Source organism: Ambystoma mexicanum, chromosome 3p (genome assembly GCF_040938575.1).
Source record: "Ambystoma mexicanum isolate Mex_15411 chromosome 3p, UKY_AmexF1_1, whole genome shotgun sequence".
Taxonomy (NCBI): domain Eukaryota; kingdom Metazoa; phylum Chordata; class Amphibia; order Caudata; family Ambystomatidae; genus Ambystoma; species Ambystoma mexicanum.
The window spans coordinates 870,302,378-870,320,812 of NC_090925.1; the positions used below are offsets into that span (position 1 = coordinate 870,302,378).

The window sequence follows — 18,435 nt, forward strand, 5'->3', positions numbered from 1 at the left end:
TATAAGAAAAACCACCAAATCCCCAATTTACAGTGAAACCTGACATTGAGTGCCTCTATTATCTCAACCAATCACATCCTATTGGAGGCCACAAAGGGTAAAAGCTGGGCAACCGTGGTGTGCGTACTGGGGCGGCCGAGGTCTGCCACCCCAGGCCCTGGGGCGGAAAACCTCGGTCATCAGGTGAGACCCCCCAGCTTGTACCTCCAACATGAACCTGGCAAACAGGGTCCAAGTGCATTCAGGGTTGGATCTACCCATGAGTTCTCTTGCAGTGTCGCAATATAATCAGACAACTGCCATATGCTGAACCCCAGCACTGCAGCAGTGTTACACAGCTGTTGTAGGCAGCCTAGGGACAATGAAGTGACAAAGATGGACATGCACCCCTCCACTACCGATGGGGACCAGGCATGGTCTACCAAGGTGGACACCCGACAGCTCCTGGAAGAAGTTTGTCTTTAAAGAGCAGACTCACCGTTGCAATCACAGAGTTTAAGGGCAGCGTTGATAAGGTTGAGGTTAAGCTGTAATCCCTGGAAAACTATCAGCAGATTTGACGGAAATGAAGATGGACAAAGAGATTTGAAGCTAAAAGTAGATGACCTAGAGAACAGGGAGAGATGTCGAACCTCCGTATGCTGGGCCTAAAAGAAGTACAGGGCAAATCCAATCTTTCCCTGGAATGTCGAGTCCTCACCTTAATAAACAGACTCTTTGATGAAAGGTCCTCTCTGGAAATCGCATTTGACAGGATCCATCAGGCTAGAAGGTCCTCGAAGGGCCAAGATCAGTCTTGGTGAAGTGTCATTACTTTCAGCACACAGCAGCCATACTGCAGAGAGAAAGATCAGATCTTGTTTGAAGGTCACCAAGTACAAATTTTCCAGGACCTATCGGCAATGACCCTGAACAAACGATGAGACTGTTGCCCGCTAACACAGTGGCTGCGGTAGAACAATATTCAATACCCGATACCGGTGGTGGTTTCAGTTCACCCTTTCTTTCTAATTCCGAGCAGAGGAGTATAGGGTCACCTCGTCGGAGGAAGCAAAAGGAGTCCTGAGGCACGGGAAGTCAAAGATCGCAACCCAGAGGTGGGTGAAGCAGTGACAACCACGGACCGACAGAATAATAACTTGGCGAATCGCACGCATTGGGGCAGAGTGACTTGCATGAGGAAATTCCGATAGCACACCATGACCTGGGCTCTGGTTATTAGCTCTTCCGCTAACCTGCACACCAGTGCCGGAAGGAAAGAGCAAAACTCCATCAGAGGGTCGCCTATTTCATTAGCTACCAGGTAAAGGATGGCTCATCAAGAACATAGAAAGGTGATAAAGGTGGGCTTGTTTAATGTGCAGTGCCTCAATTCGCCTCAGAAGCGTTCCATGCTGGTACGAGAGTTTAGACAGTCCAACTTGGACGTTCTCTTCGTGCAGGAGACCAAACACAAAGCAGGAGAGGAATACGCACTGAGGGGGAAAAGAATTAAGGAAGTCATGGTGGCCCTCAGGCCCAGCCAGGAAGGCAGGAGTGGGTATTTGTAGTGTATGTGGCCCAGAAAGGTAGACAGAAGACAGAGATGACTCTGGAGCCAGCAGGTAAGGAAGGTATGAGTGTTATTCGTAGTTACCGAGATTAGGCCGGGATAGCTGGGGCGCAACAGGTAAATACATCATTCCAGCTTCATCTCCCATCCTGTAATCCCCAACTGTCCTTCCCAGAACCCTCAGGGAACACCAGGTTCCAGACCACTCCCACATTCTGTAGGATGCACTGCCGACCTCTCATGCTGCCTAGTTATCAGAAGTGCATTCACAAGCTCCTTATAGTATTATAGTAGTTTCTCAAGGGAGGAATGTAGTTGTTTATTGAATGTATTTTGACACGAGGTAGCTTGGGACTCGAGGTGACCCAGGTAAGAGGGAAATGGATGGATGGCTGCCAGTGGTGAATGGGTGTCTGCGCCAGCGGCCCATCATTCCGTGTTCCTTTTATGCCCCCAATGAGGGCCAATTGGCATTTTGTTTGGAGGCTTTGGCGCTGCTGGAATCCTGGGGGACAGGAATGGTAATTGGTATGGTGTAGGTGTCCCAATAAGACGCGTGCACAGTAGTATAGTTCAAAGGTTTATTTCTTCATGACCACATGATGGCAATCAGGTTACATCAAGCGAGATCTTGTGGAGCGCCCACTAGCTCCCACCACCCAGGCTGCATCTTGATCAGCTGCCTCAGTCAGAACACCAACCAAACAACATTCTACTCAGGCACACAGGGTTCCTCGCTAACATTCCATACAGACATCACCACTCACCAAGACATGCATACAGGGTTAGGCCTCAGATATAAAACACCTCCCCCGTTACCAAATGAACAATGGAAATGTCACACTCACACTCAGATATAACACACCTCCCCCCGTTATCAAATGAACAATGGAGACGTCACACTCAGACATCACACTCACACTAATGTTTTGCAAACACCACTCAAACAACTCTCACACTCTCACACCTCCTCTAAGACCAAAATTGGTTCCTCACCAGGAGACAGAGGAACCCAACCAGGCATAACTAACATGCCACCAGAGGCAGCATCACAACCTATAGACTACAGACCCTACCAAACCCCATATCAAATGACTCCTCCCATCCATTAATGCCACAAATGAACATCTAGGCTGCCACACTAGAGCACTAACCTGCCCCTCTATGAGCTACTAAATTATGTTCCTCCGCCACCTGTAAAAAAAAAACAGACACCATACATCCATCTCTGCCATAGACGGACCTCCAGACTGCCACTCCAGAGCTCTACCATGCCCCTAAATGGGCTAAAACGCTGCCCCTTCTGGATCATCAAGAAACTGTATTAACTTATGTAGATGTCATCAAACTCTGGTTCACTAAGTAAACACCAAGAATTGAGGAAACCTCAAACACTCACACACACACTGACACAGCCAAAAGGGTGCAGGCGCAGCGAACACAGCACACAATCTACTCACAAGCAGTCTCAATATGCTGGCAAGGCAACATTGAAAACCATCAAAAAAACAAAACAGTTACCAAATCACGCTCCCAGTGGCAGATGGGCAAGGGTCAAAAGAGATCAAACTGTAAAACAAAACCCAGGGAAGGGTAGTGCAGTTAATCTAAATACAAACTGAAGAAACTATGTTGTCAGCATTTTGACTAGAAACGCTAATTCTCCACCAGTCATGAAACGCCTTTAAAATTCACAACACGCAGATTGGCTGGCGGGCGTCCCCAACCAAACCCTTACCACTCTCATCTTGCGTGTGTGACAACCATTCCAAGCTCAAGTGACAATACTGGTGACACTTTCCCAGCAAAGTCAACTTCTTTACACATAGAAACCAAATCTTCATTTTACAACAGTATACAAACCATTATCTTAACCATAACTCATTACTTAAACCAGAAAAACATCCTTACACATAACAACTGAGTTCTCCAATGATAGCAGTGGTGAACACCACGTATCCTAACCATGTAACCATACCAAAAACCAGCGAATCTACTCTGCATCTTTGCACAAAGTGCTCTAATGACTACAAGATATAACATGTAACCTAACCATAACTCAGTATTTAAACCTGAAAAACATCCTTACGCACCGCTGCTGTGTCATCCCCTGACAACTGCGTGCACCAGGCATTCTAACCATAACCACATACCTAAACCAGGTACGCATCACTCGCCGAATTCTTCACATCACCTTGGAGTGCACGACCCAATCACTCCACACAGTACACTCTGCATTACGAATTCAAGTTGCAAATCCCATACTCAATATGACACAGCATATGACAGCGACCTCAATATTTACTCTGAAGTGTAACTTTCCATTTTCAGCAATCAGTATTACTCTCGCGATTGCATTTTTTCACTTCGCCCACATTGCCCTTCCTCAATACATTGGGCCTCATTACAACTCAGGCGTTAAGGGTTAACGCCACCGTTAACCCTTAACGCCTGATCTGATTTTAAATAAATAAATTGAACTGCCTTGAACCCCTGGAGAACATCTGCAGTTGCAGGATCTCTGTGGAAAGCCTGTTTTAAATTAAGGTTGCATAGCTCACAGCTCTCTCTTGAGTGTCCGGTCCTGATTCTTGATCCGCAGGAGATGCTGAGCCCCACAGTCTCTCCTGGATGTGTAGTCTTCCACTGAATGAAACAGGGAAAGTCTCAACATCCCTGGGGGAAAGGGGAAGTGGATAAAATAAAAAACAGAACACAGGTAGCTCCAACTCCAACCAGCCGAGCTCCACCTGTAGAGGATAGAAAGCAAGACGTTATTCCCCTTTAAACTTACTATTTCTTCCTAAAGAAAACTCAGAAAAAAAGGTTATTGTTGTACCTGTATAGTCTTCCTGGAACTCTGGAAGACTAATGGAAATGTGTCTATGCAGATTAGGTTAAATTTTGACTAACAGCTCCTTTGAGTTCTATAACCTGGTAACAACTGATGCACCTCTCTCTGTAAAATGAAATCTGTCTTCTGAGAATATTTCAATTGAAATCTTTATTCTCAAATTTCGCCAGATCAGGAAAGGAGTTTCATGTAAATTTGAGAGAATGAATTGCAGATTAAGTACAATTAAGTTTCTGTCTTCAGTGAAGATTGAATTGAAGTTTTTTTATTCTTTTAATTTCTTCTGCTCAATGAGTGGGTTAGTTAGAAGATGAAAGAATGAGCTGCTGTGTTAAAGGACGTTCAAGTCTCTGGGCCTCATTACAACTCAGGCGTTAAGGGTTAACGCCACCGTTAACCCTTAACGCCTGATTCTGATTTTAACGCCTGCTTTTAGCAGGCGTTAAAATCCATGGCGCTAACCTGCCATGGTGCTAATTACATTCTTACCATAACCACATACCTAAACCAGGTACGCATCACTCGCCGAATTCTTCACATCACCTTGGAGTGCACGACCCAATCTCTCCACACAGTCCACTCTGCATTACGAATTCAAGTTGCAAATCCCATACTCAATATGACACAGCATATGACAGCGACCTCAATATTTACGCTGAAGTGTAACTTTCCATTTTCAGCAATCAGTATTACTCTCGCGATTGCATTTTTTCACTTCGCCCACATTGCCCTTCCTCAATACATTGGGCCTCATTACAACTCAGGCGTTAAGGGTTAACGCCACCGTTAACCCTTAACGCCTGATCTGATTTTAACGCCTGCTTTTAGCAGGCGTTAAAATCCATGGCGCTAACCTGCCATGGTGCTAATTACGCCGCCGTAATTTACGGCGGCGTAATTAGCGCCTTCCCCACTCCCATTATGCCCTATGGGGCAAAAATGGGAATGGGGATGGGAAATGGGGATTTACCGCCCCACTCACCTTGGAATGGGGCGGTAAATCCACCATCCACCATGGTGTAAACAGAGTTTACACCATGGTGGTAAAGTTGGTGCACTTAGCACCAAGGTTGTAATGAGGTTAATGCAGGTGCATAATATATATGATGTATTATACCCTTGAACCAGGGTCTCCTGGACTTCCACAACCTGACCCCATCCATGCTACTACACTGTACTCTGGAATGCGAACCTCTAGAGTAGCCAAATGTCTTTTTAAAAAAAACATATTCCAATAACCAAAAGAAAACAAACACTTGTCTGACTGCTGCAACCTTGCAGCCAGTCATACCTGATGGGTTCCTGAAATTCCTCAAAATGGTTAAACACTAAACAAACAGTTATAGGGCATACTGAATCTATCCACACACTCCCCCGCCCCACTGCCCTAATCTCCCACTCAACTATAGACTGCGTATACCCTTAAGCTGGTCACTGTTATTCACTTGTACCCATAAGGTGGAGACGACATAATTATTAAAGTTGTACTACGTGTTCTACTTCACTTACCCGACAGGAATGTCATTAGCATCTCTACTCACCTAAATACCCATGCATTTTAATAATATTCTGAACACATTCTAATAGTATTGTAATACCAATGCATGCACCATATTAGAAATATTTCCAATGTTTCAGCGCTTTTAAAACAATTGGCACCTGCCGAGTGCATTATCTCCACTTTGTCCTTGAATGACACTACGCAATCGCGGAACTCTGTTACAAATGCAAATAATTCCACATCCTGACCGATTACCATGAATACTTGAAACTGTAAATGGGCAATCGACTCGACTGACTTGAAAACGTCAGCTAACCTTCTGTCCTAACCTTCTGTCACTGTTCAAAACATCACCCTATCTGACCTCCGAACTCTCCAGATCCCCAAGTATGCGGATGTAACTGTCATCAGCTCTGCTCTTCTCCTCCGTGTCGCAGGATTAACTTGGTTCACAGGGGCTTGCATTTGTAATTACTGTAAACCTGGAAACTATACACTGCCTCCATGTACTGGGTCCTTTACTCGAAGGGACTTCGCAGCATGCAATTCCTAAGTCCATTACTGTGTAATATGACCCATCTAATCACTGAACGCTTACAATGCGAGGGCTTCCGTCCTTGCCAACCCCTGCCGCAACACATTGACGTCACTATTGTGGCTGTGGGCATGGTGGACAGATGAACTTCCCTGCTCCAATGAACCGCTGCAACGCTAGTCTGCCATTGCTCATGCTAGTCCCCATTCAAAAGCCATACGGTCCGCTCCGTTGCCTCAACAATAGACCGTGTGACCCCCGAAGCCTCAAGTAAGCACATTCAGCACCTCACAGGGCACAGCTGCACTATGTCAGTAACGCTTAACCCTTGCCAGTTCTGCAGCTTCTCCCTTAACATCCTTCCTATGGCACACTCTGAAAGTAACCAACTAGGGAAAACACGGTCCCTTCTCCTTGCTAGATGCAGGGGAACTCTGCACTTTCACAGTGCTGGACCACTCTCCTTATCCAGTTCCTCAAAGACTTCACTCCAACCACTTTCATCTTCCTGGGTGGTGGGACTCTTCAGATGGGGGCAGTGGGTCTCCCGCTTCCTTACTTCAGTTATCAGCTCCATAACTGCCCCCCCCTCGCAGAATTCATGCACATCTCTCATTCTCTAATGCATTGTACCCATTTCTCTGCTCCAGTGCTTCTCTGCTTAGTTTCTCCATGTGTCCCTGTCTGAGACCAATCCTCGTTGCCAATGTTCTGGTGCAGGTTTCCCAATAAGACGCTTGCTCAGGTTTATTTCTTCATGACCACATCATGGCAATCAGGTTACATCAAAAGAGATCTTGTGGAGAGCCCACTGGCTCCCACCACTCAGGCTACATCTTGATCAACTGCCTAGGTCAGAACCCCCAACCACACATCATTCTAATCAGGCGCACAGGGCTCCACGCTAACATTCCATACAGACATCACCACTCACCAAGACATGCATACAGGGTCAGGCCTCAGATATAACAGTGATATTCAGGGGTGACTTGAATCTAATTAGGGACCCCTCCAAGGACTGGTCTTCGGTGAGGAGTGTGGCCTTGCGCCCCCTATCAAAGGAGAACTTTCTTTTTGATTCATGGAGGATGGTCCACCCCCACTCCTGTGCTTATACATTCTACTCCCCCAGAATAGCTTATATACTTCTTGAGGCAGCACAGGAACATCACCTGTTGTGGCACACATCCTGACTTCCAGAAGGTGGGCTGGTCCGATGAAGATATGGGCGTGATGATGCTGGACATGGGGCTGAATATTCCAACAGACCGGGCGTTGGCTCTGCAAAGTCACCTTGTTTAGAGATGGGGTATTCAGAGAATCTTTCCAGGCTGAAGTGAAGAACTTTTTCCATCGTAATGATGCAAGTGGGATGTTGCTGCATATTGTGTGGGACGCCGCAAAGGCCACTTCCGCAACCTCCTTATTTCCGAAGGTGCAGCCAAAAAAAGGGGAAGGTTATTGCGTGAGTCCAAGCTGAGGCAATGAATCAAGGGAAAGGAGGAGGAATGGAGATCTGTGCGGCATCCGTCAGAAGATTTTCTCCACGAAATAAGGGAACTTAGTGGTGAGCTAGGGGAGATATGGAAGGGAAAGGCGATGACGCACCTCCATTTTGTAAAGCAGTGATTCTTTGAAAAAAGGGGACAAGGTCCATACATTGTTGGCAAGCCGCTTGCGACGTCAGAGGGAGGAGAGGGAACTCTTCAAAATCAGGGAGGCAGGGGGAGACTTGTCACTGACCCCACAGAGATAGCGACCAGATTTGGTGATTTTTACTCCCAGCTGTATAATACTGAGGATCATGAGGAGGGAGCACTCCACAAATAGATTCCCTTCCGCTAGCGGTTTTGAGACCAGAGCAAAGGGAGGCCCTAGATGCACCCACCTCGAGTGAAGAGATACAAATTGCTATCTCTAAGCTAAGGCTACATGCCAGTGTTTTATAAGAGACATGTCCCACTGTTGATGCCATTTTTGACTACGCATTTTAATAACATGCTGGACGGAGGTGCCACCCCAAGCACATTCACACAGGCTTGTATAATTGTTATTCCCAAGGAGGGTAGGGATATATTGGACTGTCGGTCCTACAAACCCATTTCCCTGATCAACACAGATGCTAATATTTATGCCAGTGTCCTGGTGGGCCGATTGTGAATCAGTGAAGGGAGAACAAGATTCAAAGACCAGGTGGGTTTTTATCAGGTACGGGCAGGGCTCGGATAATATTCATAAGACCCTGACTCTGCAGTGACGGGAAGGGAGAGATTGTCCTCACAGTAGATGACGAAAAGGCGTTTGACAGGGTTGAATGGAGGTTCATGAGAGTGACCCAGGGGAAGGCTGGCCTTGGGCCCAGATGGCTCGTGGGGGCAATGGGACTTTACCAACAGGCAAGGGCACGGCTGGTGTTGAATGGGATTGCCTCCCGTGAATTCCATCTAAGTCATGGGGCACGACAGGGATGTTATCTATCTCTTCTATTTGCACTTTTCCTTGAGCCTCTGGCGACAACTATATGTTCGAATGTACTCATTCGAGGATTGCAGATGGGGCTAAGAGAATACAAGCTGGCGCTCTACGCGGACGACATCCTGGCATATCTTAGCTTCCCTGGTACGTCGGTTGCTGCCTTCTTGAAGACAGTTACAGATAACGGCCGCCTCTCAGGTTTTGAAATGAATATCATGAGAACGGTTGTGCTCCCACTACAAAATACCATGTCTCAATCACTTGAGCAGATTCAGGAGTTAGGTATTCAGATGGGGAATATTCGATATGTGGCCATCCAGATCACTGCTGACCTCACTAAACTGTTTGAGGCCAACTTCATACCTGTCTGGGAAACAATTAAAAAAGACTTCCACTTGTGGTAAAAGATCATGTTGTGATGGGCAGCTTGGCATATTCGCACAAGTCCGGTGCTTGTGGTATTGTGGCACTTCTGGAGAAATTCTAGGGAGATGACGGGGGTCACTACATTGCCCTCCCCAGTTAGCTGTATCTGGTCGCCCCCTATTAGGGATGAGATAATAGACACTCTGATGTTCCAGGCCTGCCGTGAGTCCGGCCTGGTTAGAGCTAGCCAGGCATGGAAGCTGGACTTGCGGATGCCTCTTCATCTTCTCAGTACTTGGTTGGATTTCAGGGGGAAATGGTTTATTAGAGGAAGTCCATTTTAATTCTATATGCCCTTCCTTTGTTTCCCTGTTGTTATGGGATTTGAAATGGGGAACAGATTTTGTTCTTGGATGTTTCTTTCTATCTTCAGTATGTCGCAGGGTTACAGCAGGGACCATTGAATGGGATTGACAGTGACCCATGCAGGCTGAGGGAGGGGAGGGGGCAACAGTCTCAGGAAAGGGGGTATACTGTGTCTCACCCTCAGGCATACTCTTCCCACTCCCCAAGGAACCCCTACCCAGATGATCCTCCCTCGTTTGTCCGCCCCCAGGACCAGGATACAAAGGGGATGGCCCTTCCACGGCCACCTGAACAAAGGGTCAGATGGGAGTAAATGTGAGGATGCCCTCACGTTTCCCACAATAACTGTTGATCTCTTTAAGAAGGAAGTAGATATATGGGTGCCTGTATTTTATGTCATTCTTAATGCTGTGATTGAATCTGGTACAGTCCCAAAATCATGGACAGAAGCCATCATAATCCTGGTGTATAATAAAGGGGGTGTGGGGCATAACCCTGCAAAGTACAGGCCAATATCATTACTTGATATATCTAGGAAAATATGTGCATGTACGCTTTTGTTACATCTGGCATCATGTGACAAGGAGTCATCCGCAATTTGCCACCTCCAAGCGGGTTTTCAACCCGGTTTGAGTACATTAGATCAAGAGTTTAGTTTTTTTCTGATCCATCAAAAATATATAGCCTTGACGAAATTGAACCTTTATACCATCTTCATTGACATCAAGGCTGCATTTGATGGTGTCCCATGTAACAAACTTTGGAGGGCCTAAGTAGATCATGGTATACCTGAAGGCTTACTGCGCCCCATTATGAGCCTTTATACAGGTAATGCAGGGAAAGCAAGGTGGAATTTAGCAGGGAATACCACTCGCCTGCGTACTTGAGCTCACATTATTCTTTATATACATCAACAAATTGATTATTGGTCTATCCCAGCTACATACTTATGCACCAATATTGGGATGGGATTTTATACCCCTATTGCTCTTTGACGACAATGCCATTGTGATTTCTAAAACACTGGAAGGTCTCAAAAGACAGGTAGATATCGTTCACAAAGGCTGCATTGATAGCGGACTCACAATCAATATCTCAAAGACAAAAGCTATGGTATTTTGTCTGGCAAACAGCAAGTAACATCCCAAGTTGAATGTGAAGGAAGGGGGGTTATCCATCGAGCAGGTAGACACTTTCGATTACCTGGGAATCAGATTTGCTGCCTAAGGAACATGGTCTGCACAGCTAGAAAAGGCAGTGACTACATACTTTACTTAAACTTAAACTAGCTTGTTTGGTGACGGTGGATTGTCTCCCTCGCTTGAACTATACAATGTGCAAGCAAGAGCACCCTCAATTTATGGAGCTGATATCTGGGGCTGTGCTAAATTCTGGGGCTATGCTAAATTTGTACAGCTTCAAGTAACCCAAAATGCCTTTTTGAAAAAACTATTACGGGTACCAACAAGCACCCCTAATATGTCCTGACACATTGAATTAACCCACCCACTTATGGTTGACGTACTGGCTAGTAGATCTACCCTATACTGGATATGACTTTGGGCAACTCCTGAATTGTCCAAATATAGAGACGCAGTGTGAGATATCTTGTCGCAACCAGGTGGTAGCAGCATTCAGTGGTGCAAGCATGTTAGGGAAGAACTGAGCTCCTTGGGCATGTTGCACCTATGGTCAAATCCTGCTTCTATAAATCTGCAGACGAAAGCCCAGATCAAGCAAAAACAGTGGTTAAAATTCCAACAGAACATTGACAGCTATCTCACATCAATGGCTGAGGCTAGGGAATATTCACGTTGCAAAATAACCCTGGGCAAGGAAAATTACCTGGACAATATTATTATGCCAATGATGAGATTGTTGTATGCAAAGAATAGGTTGGGAATGTTGCCATTAAACACATTACTTTTTAAAGTGGGTTATTGTCTCTGAGCTTTGTAAAGTCTCCACTTCTGGCATGGAAGACACTGGGGGTCATTACGAGTTTGGAGGCAGCCATGGTGCTAATAGCACCATGGTTGCCTCCAAACCCATGTCCGTGGTGTCGGAATGGGGTCTTAACGGCACATTCCGACCTTTGCGAACCCGGTAAGTCCCCATTCCGAAAACCATTCCCCATTCCCATTCGAGCCCCCATAGGGCTCAATGGGAATGGGGAAGGAGCTAATAACGGGCCCGCAAACAGCGGGCCCGTTATTAGCTCCCTGGTCACTTAACGGGTCCCGCTAAGGGCGGCTGGTAAAACCAGCCTGCCCTAGTGGGACCCGCTAAGGGACCTCGGAATGCGGCGGAAGGGGTTAACGGCCCCGGCATCCTTACCGGTGCCGTTAACCCCATACCGCCGCACTCAGAATGAGGCCCACTGTCTATTTTTTGTTTATGTGTCCTGTGAAGGCAGCATGAAGCAGGGCACAGACAACAGAGTTAAAGTTCAAACAAAATATCTTTATTAACTCAAATGTCAGCATGGTGTAAGGCTTAACTTGCCCTATACTAAGGTGGGATTTCCCTACCTAAATAAACTAAGGATTGTCCTAGTCAGTATGTCCAACTTAAAAGTCGGTCTGTGTCCATTACCTGTACTTACCCTCACAACTAAAGCTAAACTATGCGTAGGGATATCGGCAACCAAATAATTAGTGTTCACACAAATGTTATGAACTTCTTCCAGCTCTTGGCTCTCTTCCCCAAGTTCAAGACAATTCCACCAAATGGTCTCGGGGTTCGCTTCCCCAAGTAGACGGCTCTTCTGGCTTCAAATTCACAGTGACATTAACTTGCTTAGTTTACATTATCTTTCTATTACTTCAACAATCTTAGGTCCACCAGCCTCAGCCATTTGATTTCCCTTGGTTTACTCCAAGTAAGGGTTCTTCGGTCTAGGCCCAGTTGTCAGACCACAAGGTTCACCCATCACAGGTCGCGCAACCGGTAACCCATGGCACTTTGCAACAGTTAATTATTTCTCATAGGTCTTCCTTGAAAACATAAGTTTCCATTCTGTATCTGTGTCATAAATCCTCATATGCCTCTGGTTCACTTTAACAACTTCTTGCCTTTACCAACATGTGACTCTCATATACTTTCCTTCATGGTATTTCTCCTAGTTACCACTTTACTTTCACAATATCTAATAGTGTTTTACGTTTTACTTGTTTCACTTTAATTGCAAATGCTGTCTCTTTAAATTCATCTTGTTTGCAAATGCACATCACTTGCTGTTTCATTCGTTCGATATACTCCTGTTTTCCACAGTTCAGCATTTAAAACTCATTACGTGCTTGGTAACTTGTTCCGTATTCAATAGTTCACGTTGGGTCTCCAGACCCATTTGGCATGTATTTTCACTTGACTGGCATCCGCGGTTACCCACACATGCCCCTGGAGCGCCCCGGCCTTTGTGATCCTTACCTGTCACTCACTGGTGTGGGGCCGCTCCGCCGGGTGCTCTGGTTTCGCTCTCGGCTTCTCACTGGCTCCTCACTTACTCCTGGGGAGCTCTGGCGAGGAGAGCTTGATTCCTCCAGACTCTCCTGCACCATTTGGCTGCCACGGGGAGATCTGTGTTCCCCATTCCCAACAGGGAACACACCGCATAGGGCTGAACCTCTTGCGGTCCGCTCTGGCCTCTACATCTTTCTGGCTTCTCTGCAGTAGTCGGCGGCAGCCTTTTTTTTTTATAAACCTTATTGTACATTCAATTTTAAAACTAGTTAAAACCTTACACACATTCATCAGACATCACAACAAGAAATAGTACAAAAGCATAGCTGTTTAAACCTACAAAACCTTACATAAAAAACAATGAAAAAATAGTCCATTGGCGCTCCTCTGCGAGAACGAACATTGCTAAATGACCTGTTCTTTGGGAAGATACCCACTCGAGAGTCCACAGCCACACTTTAGTTCACTGTACCTTTCACAGAAGGGAAATATCCATTTGCATATCAGTTTTTGTTCCGCCCACATGGCTAGTCCAGCACTCAAATGCTATGGCAATTCTCTTCTGAACAAGAGTACCAACAGCAACCCCAAACACGTGTTTCAGCCTTGTTGGGCATCATCAGTGAGGTGGAGCTGTGCTTCTCTGAGCACAATGAGCAAGGGGTTCACGTCTGGATGACCCTAGGAAACTTAGGGTGACTAAACCTAAGTCCCTTAAACAATGAAAAAATAGTCCATAGGTGCCCCTTTGCGAGAACAAGCACGGCTAAATGACCTGTTCTTTGGGAAGGTACCCACTTGAGAGTCTGCAGCCACACTTTAACACACTGTACCTTTCACAAATGGGAAATATTCATTTGCATATCAGTCTTTGTCCCACCCACATGGGCAGTCCAACAACGAAATGCTATGGCAACTCTCTTCTGAACAAAAGTACCAACAGCAACCCCATACACGTCTTTCAGCCCTGTTGGGCCTCATCAGTGAGGTGGAGCTGTGCCTCTCTGAAGAAGGCAAGAGAGCATGTTTTTGCTTTCCCTTTGGTAGGCCAATGCTTTAAGTGCTTTCAGCCTATGTCTATAGCCCTGCTTTAATTTCCTCGGCCTACTTTCAAGTTGAGAAGAACAGGCACATTCCCAAATGGACCTTCTGACATTTCTGTAGTATTCCCTTTTAATTTGTTGAAAAGTTGGATTGTAATGTAGCCTACTGTTAGGGACCTTAGGCTTCCTAGGGCTTACAGGGTTTTCTATAAGCACAGGGAATTGATTCACTGAGCATACGTGTGTATTATATTGTCCCTGTGTATCAAGAGTTTCTTTCTCAAGTTTTCCATTAAACTCACATATATCCCTCTGTGCCGAGATCAGCCTATTTTTTTTTTTTTTTATTTCATTTAGTTTTTACAAACCTTTCGAAATGTATAACTATAAGAACACATTGCGTGTGAGAGACAAAAGAAAAACTTAGAATACACAAAAAAAAAAAAGAAAAAATCTTAATAAGACATAAAAACTATATAGGATAGAAAAACTAACATCATTTCCAATTCCACATTTAGACTACTACTAAAACTCTACATTTTGCTTCTGTACATTCGTTTTCCGCTATTCAAGATAGTCCATGACTTTACTTATTTAATATTCTATTCATTCTTGTGTTTTTTTTCATTCTTTCACTTTCTTCTGTCAATCGATAACATCACCTATATTTATGGCGGCTCCTCGTCAGCTGATTCTATTGGATTGGTCTCTAAACATATTTGGATTTGATCTAGGAATCTCATTGTGGCGATCCTTAGGGTTTTGCTCTCGCCAGTGTGTAGATGCCTCCACCATTCTTCTGCATTGTATGTCAGAACTCGGTTCCTCTCACGCCTTAAACATAGTTCGCGCTGATCCTTTAATTCAGCACAAAACAATATCAAATGCTTTAGGTTTTCATCATCTCTAGCACACAACCTGCACTTGGAGTTACTTGTTTCAATTGACCTTCTCCAAATTAGCACTTCTTTTGTTTCGAAGATATTTAATCTGAACTTCAGGTATAATTTTCTTAGTCGTTTGCACGGTGATAGCATTAAATAGTTTGCAAGTATGTTACGTTTTTTGGCTTCTGACGGTACATTATTCATACATTTTTGTGCCGCTCTTTTCTCACATACTTGGATCCAGTCCAGATCTAATACTTTCTTTTTCACCAGGTCGGGGTTCTGCCATAGCGTTTGCTCATCCGACCCCACCTGTGCAAGAATCTCTTTGCACTGGCTCTTCCATTCATCTAATGCAGATTGCCTTGTACTCTTCTTTTGACTTAAAATTTTAACAGATGGTAAGTTTGCTTCTGCGTTCGTTTTTCTAAACAGGGCCAACTTGTTCCAGGCAATCCGTGCATTGAGTGATGAAACTCCTACTTTGTACAGCACACAGGCCGTTGGCGTTCCTTGAGGAACTTGCAGTATTTTCTTCCAAAAGACTCCTTCACATCGTGACCATACCTTGTGATCAACCCCGAACATATTTTCAGCTCCATACGTAAGGATTGGGGTCACTTTTCCTTGATAGAATCTTCTTACGGGATCGTACGTAAATTTCCTGTATTTTTTCTGTATGATGTTACCTTGCGTTGTGAGCTGCTTGCAACTATGTAATAGCTTTCTCAACATTGGCTCATCGTTTATGCTGGAATTAATGATGGTTCCTAGATATCTCGTATAGGGTACTTTGTGTATCTTTTTTGGTCCTACATACCATGATAACTTCTGATTTTTGGATTTCCATCCTCTTAAGTTTTCCAACACCAGAATTTCGGATTTTGCAGCATTGATCTCTAGCCCCAGGTCTTCAGTAAAAGTTCTGAGAGCCGTTAGTTTTCGTTGTAAACCAATGGGAGTGCGGTCCAAAATTACCATGTCATCTGCGTATAGAATATGATTTATCTCAACTCCATTTATAGATGGTGGAAACGACACCACTGATGCTAGTGCGGGTCCTACATCAGCAATGTAAAAATTGAAAAGTGTAGCTCCTAGTGGGCATCCTTGTTTGACACCACTCTCGGTCGGTATTGGTCTTGTTAGATTTCCTTCTTTGTCTAACCTCACTTGGATCGAAGTTTCAGAGTAAAGATCTTTTATCGCCTGGAGCAGACATGTATTGCACCCTTTTTTTTCTAGTTTCGACCATAGGCTTTCTCTATCGACTCCATCGAAGGCATTTGCCATATCGATAAATGCCAGATATATCTTTTGGCCAGTTCTTATCGCGTCGATTTTCAAGAGATTTAACATAAGCAAGTTAACACTACAGCCGACTCCCTTGACAAATCCCGACTGGCGTTTGTCAAAGATTTCTTGTCGCCGAATCCACGCACTTAGGTGTTGTAATAATAACGATGCAAACACTTTTCCTAGTACATCGAGTAGTGCTATTGGCCTGTAATTCGCCGGATCGGATCGAATGCCTTTCTTAAAGATCGGCACTATGATCCCCTGTTTCCAATTTGTTGGAATTCTGCCTTCTTTTGTTATCGCAGTGAACAGGGTATAGCAGAACTCTGTCCATTCATCTACATTTCCTTTTAAATCTGCATTTGACAAGCCATCTGGGCCTGCTGAGCGTGACGCATTACTTTTTCGGATAATTGTTCTAATGTCGTCTCTCGCTATTTCTAATGTCCAGGGTTGGCTTGTGTCCATCTTTGTCAGACTCCCCTTTTTCCTTTTTTTGAATAGCTCAGTGTAGTGCTTTCCCCACTCTTTTTCTTGTACTGCGCTTGTCAATAGTGCTTTTTCAGTGCTCTGTGTATCATTTAGTATGGCCCAGAAGCCTCTCGAATTCTTTTGATTTAGTGCTTTCAGGATCACCTCAGCATCTCTTTGTTCCAATCTCGATCTATGTTGTTTACACCAGTTGTTATATCGGTTTTTTATCCTTTTTATTTGACTTTTTCCATCGCTGGTTTTTGATGAAAGGATTATCCTTATTGCCTTCCTTAATTCTCTTTTTCTTTTAGTCACCTCGGGATCATATTGGTGTTTTTGAAATCCCGGTCTGTTCAAGGAAGGCCACTTTTTCGTTTTGTAAACTTCAAGGAACTGTTGGTATTCGATTGGAACGGATGAGCTCAGCTCTTGGTATTGTTGGAGCTGATTGGTTACTGACACAATGTCCTTCTTTCCCATCCGCAATCTATTTCGGCCCGGGACTACCGATATTTCGTGTCTCCATTGTTCCCTTTTCTCTAATTTATTTTTGTTCCATTCAACTGCTACAATATGATGGTCACTTTGTTCCGTTGTGTGTACATTCAATGAGATCATTTCTGCCATAAGATTCTCCGAGGTGGAGCTCACATATATCCCTCTGTGCCCAGATCAGCCTATCAGCCTATTTTTGCTACCAGAGACAATGGCCCTCATTAGGACCCTGGCGGAGGACCATGGTGCAATTTGCACCATGGTCCATGGCGCTAAGCTGCCAACTCCGCCAAGGTGGTTGGCGGACTTACCGCCCCATGCCGACCTTGGCGGGGCGGTAAGTCCCCAATCCCCATTTTACCCTTCCCCATTCCCATTCTTGCCCCATAGGGTATAATGGGAGTGGGGAAGGCGTTAATTACGCCACCGTAAATTACGGTGGCGTAATTAACAACAAGTCCCGTAGCGCCATGGATTTTTCCGCCTGCAAAAAGCAGGCGTAAAAATCATCCATGGCGCTACGGGAACTCGTAGTCTGGCGGAGAGGTACGCCATGCACTACGCCGGCGTAAAACCCTCTCCGCCAGGGTCCTAATGAGGGCCAATAACTTCAAGTTTTCTTTGTGAAGCCTACTTGTGAGGTAAAGAGAAGACTGCTGACAATATTGCATGTTCGCTCGGAAAGCCATTATTCACTTTATAGCTATTTCCCAGCTATGATATGATATGATATGATATGGCATTTGTAACGCGCCTATACACAAGTGTTTCAAGGCGCGACGAGGCAGGGAGGGGGGAACAAGGGGAAGACAGACAACGATCCTACTAGGCCAGGTGTCATTCAGACCGCGCAAGTGCAGGGGTAGGGGGAATGGAAAAGTGCAAGGGGAAGGGGGAGGGGGGGTGCAGTACAAATAAGTAGAATAGAAATAAAATAATAAATAAATAGGGCCAGCTGGTGGCAAGTGCAAGGTAAGTGCAGACAAGTGCTGGGGGGGGGCTGTAGGGATACAGAGACAGTCCCGCAGTGCAGGGGTTGCCAGGGAGGCAGTGCAAGTGAAGAGTGACTGGGCCCAGGACCGAGGTCGGTGAGAGTGGCCCAGTTGCAGAATCAGTGCAGTTTAGG

General features: G+C 45.2%; 1 protein-coding gene and 1 long non-coding RNA gene across 3 annotated transcripts in view; one reads left to right on the top strand and one right to left on the bottom strand.

Moving 5' to 3' along the window:
* The window catches only part of LOC138581031 (sulfotransferase 1B1-like), a 537,627-nt gene that overhangs the window by 221,868 nt on the left and 297,324 nt on the right, over positions 1-18,435 (top strand). The window lies entirely within an intron of this gene.
* Positions 1-18,435, bottom strand: part of LOC138581033 (uncharacterized) — a 470,134-nt gene that overhangs the window by 4,866 nt on the left and 446,833 nt on the right. Inside the window, exon 6 of one of the 2 annotated variants that reach the window (XR_011304408.1) lies at positions 2,137-4,302. The exons of the other annotated variant lie outside the window; for it this stretch is intronic. This is a non-coding gene — a long non-coding RNA (uncharacterized lncRNA). Of the gene's footprint in view, positions 1-2,136; positions 4,303-18,435 lie in introns of those variants that run through there. 2 annotated transcript variants of the gene reach the window in all.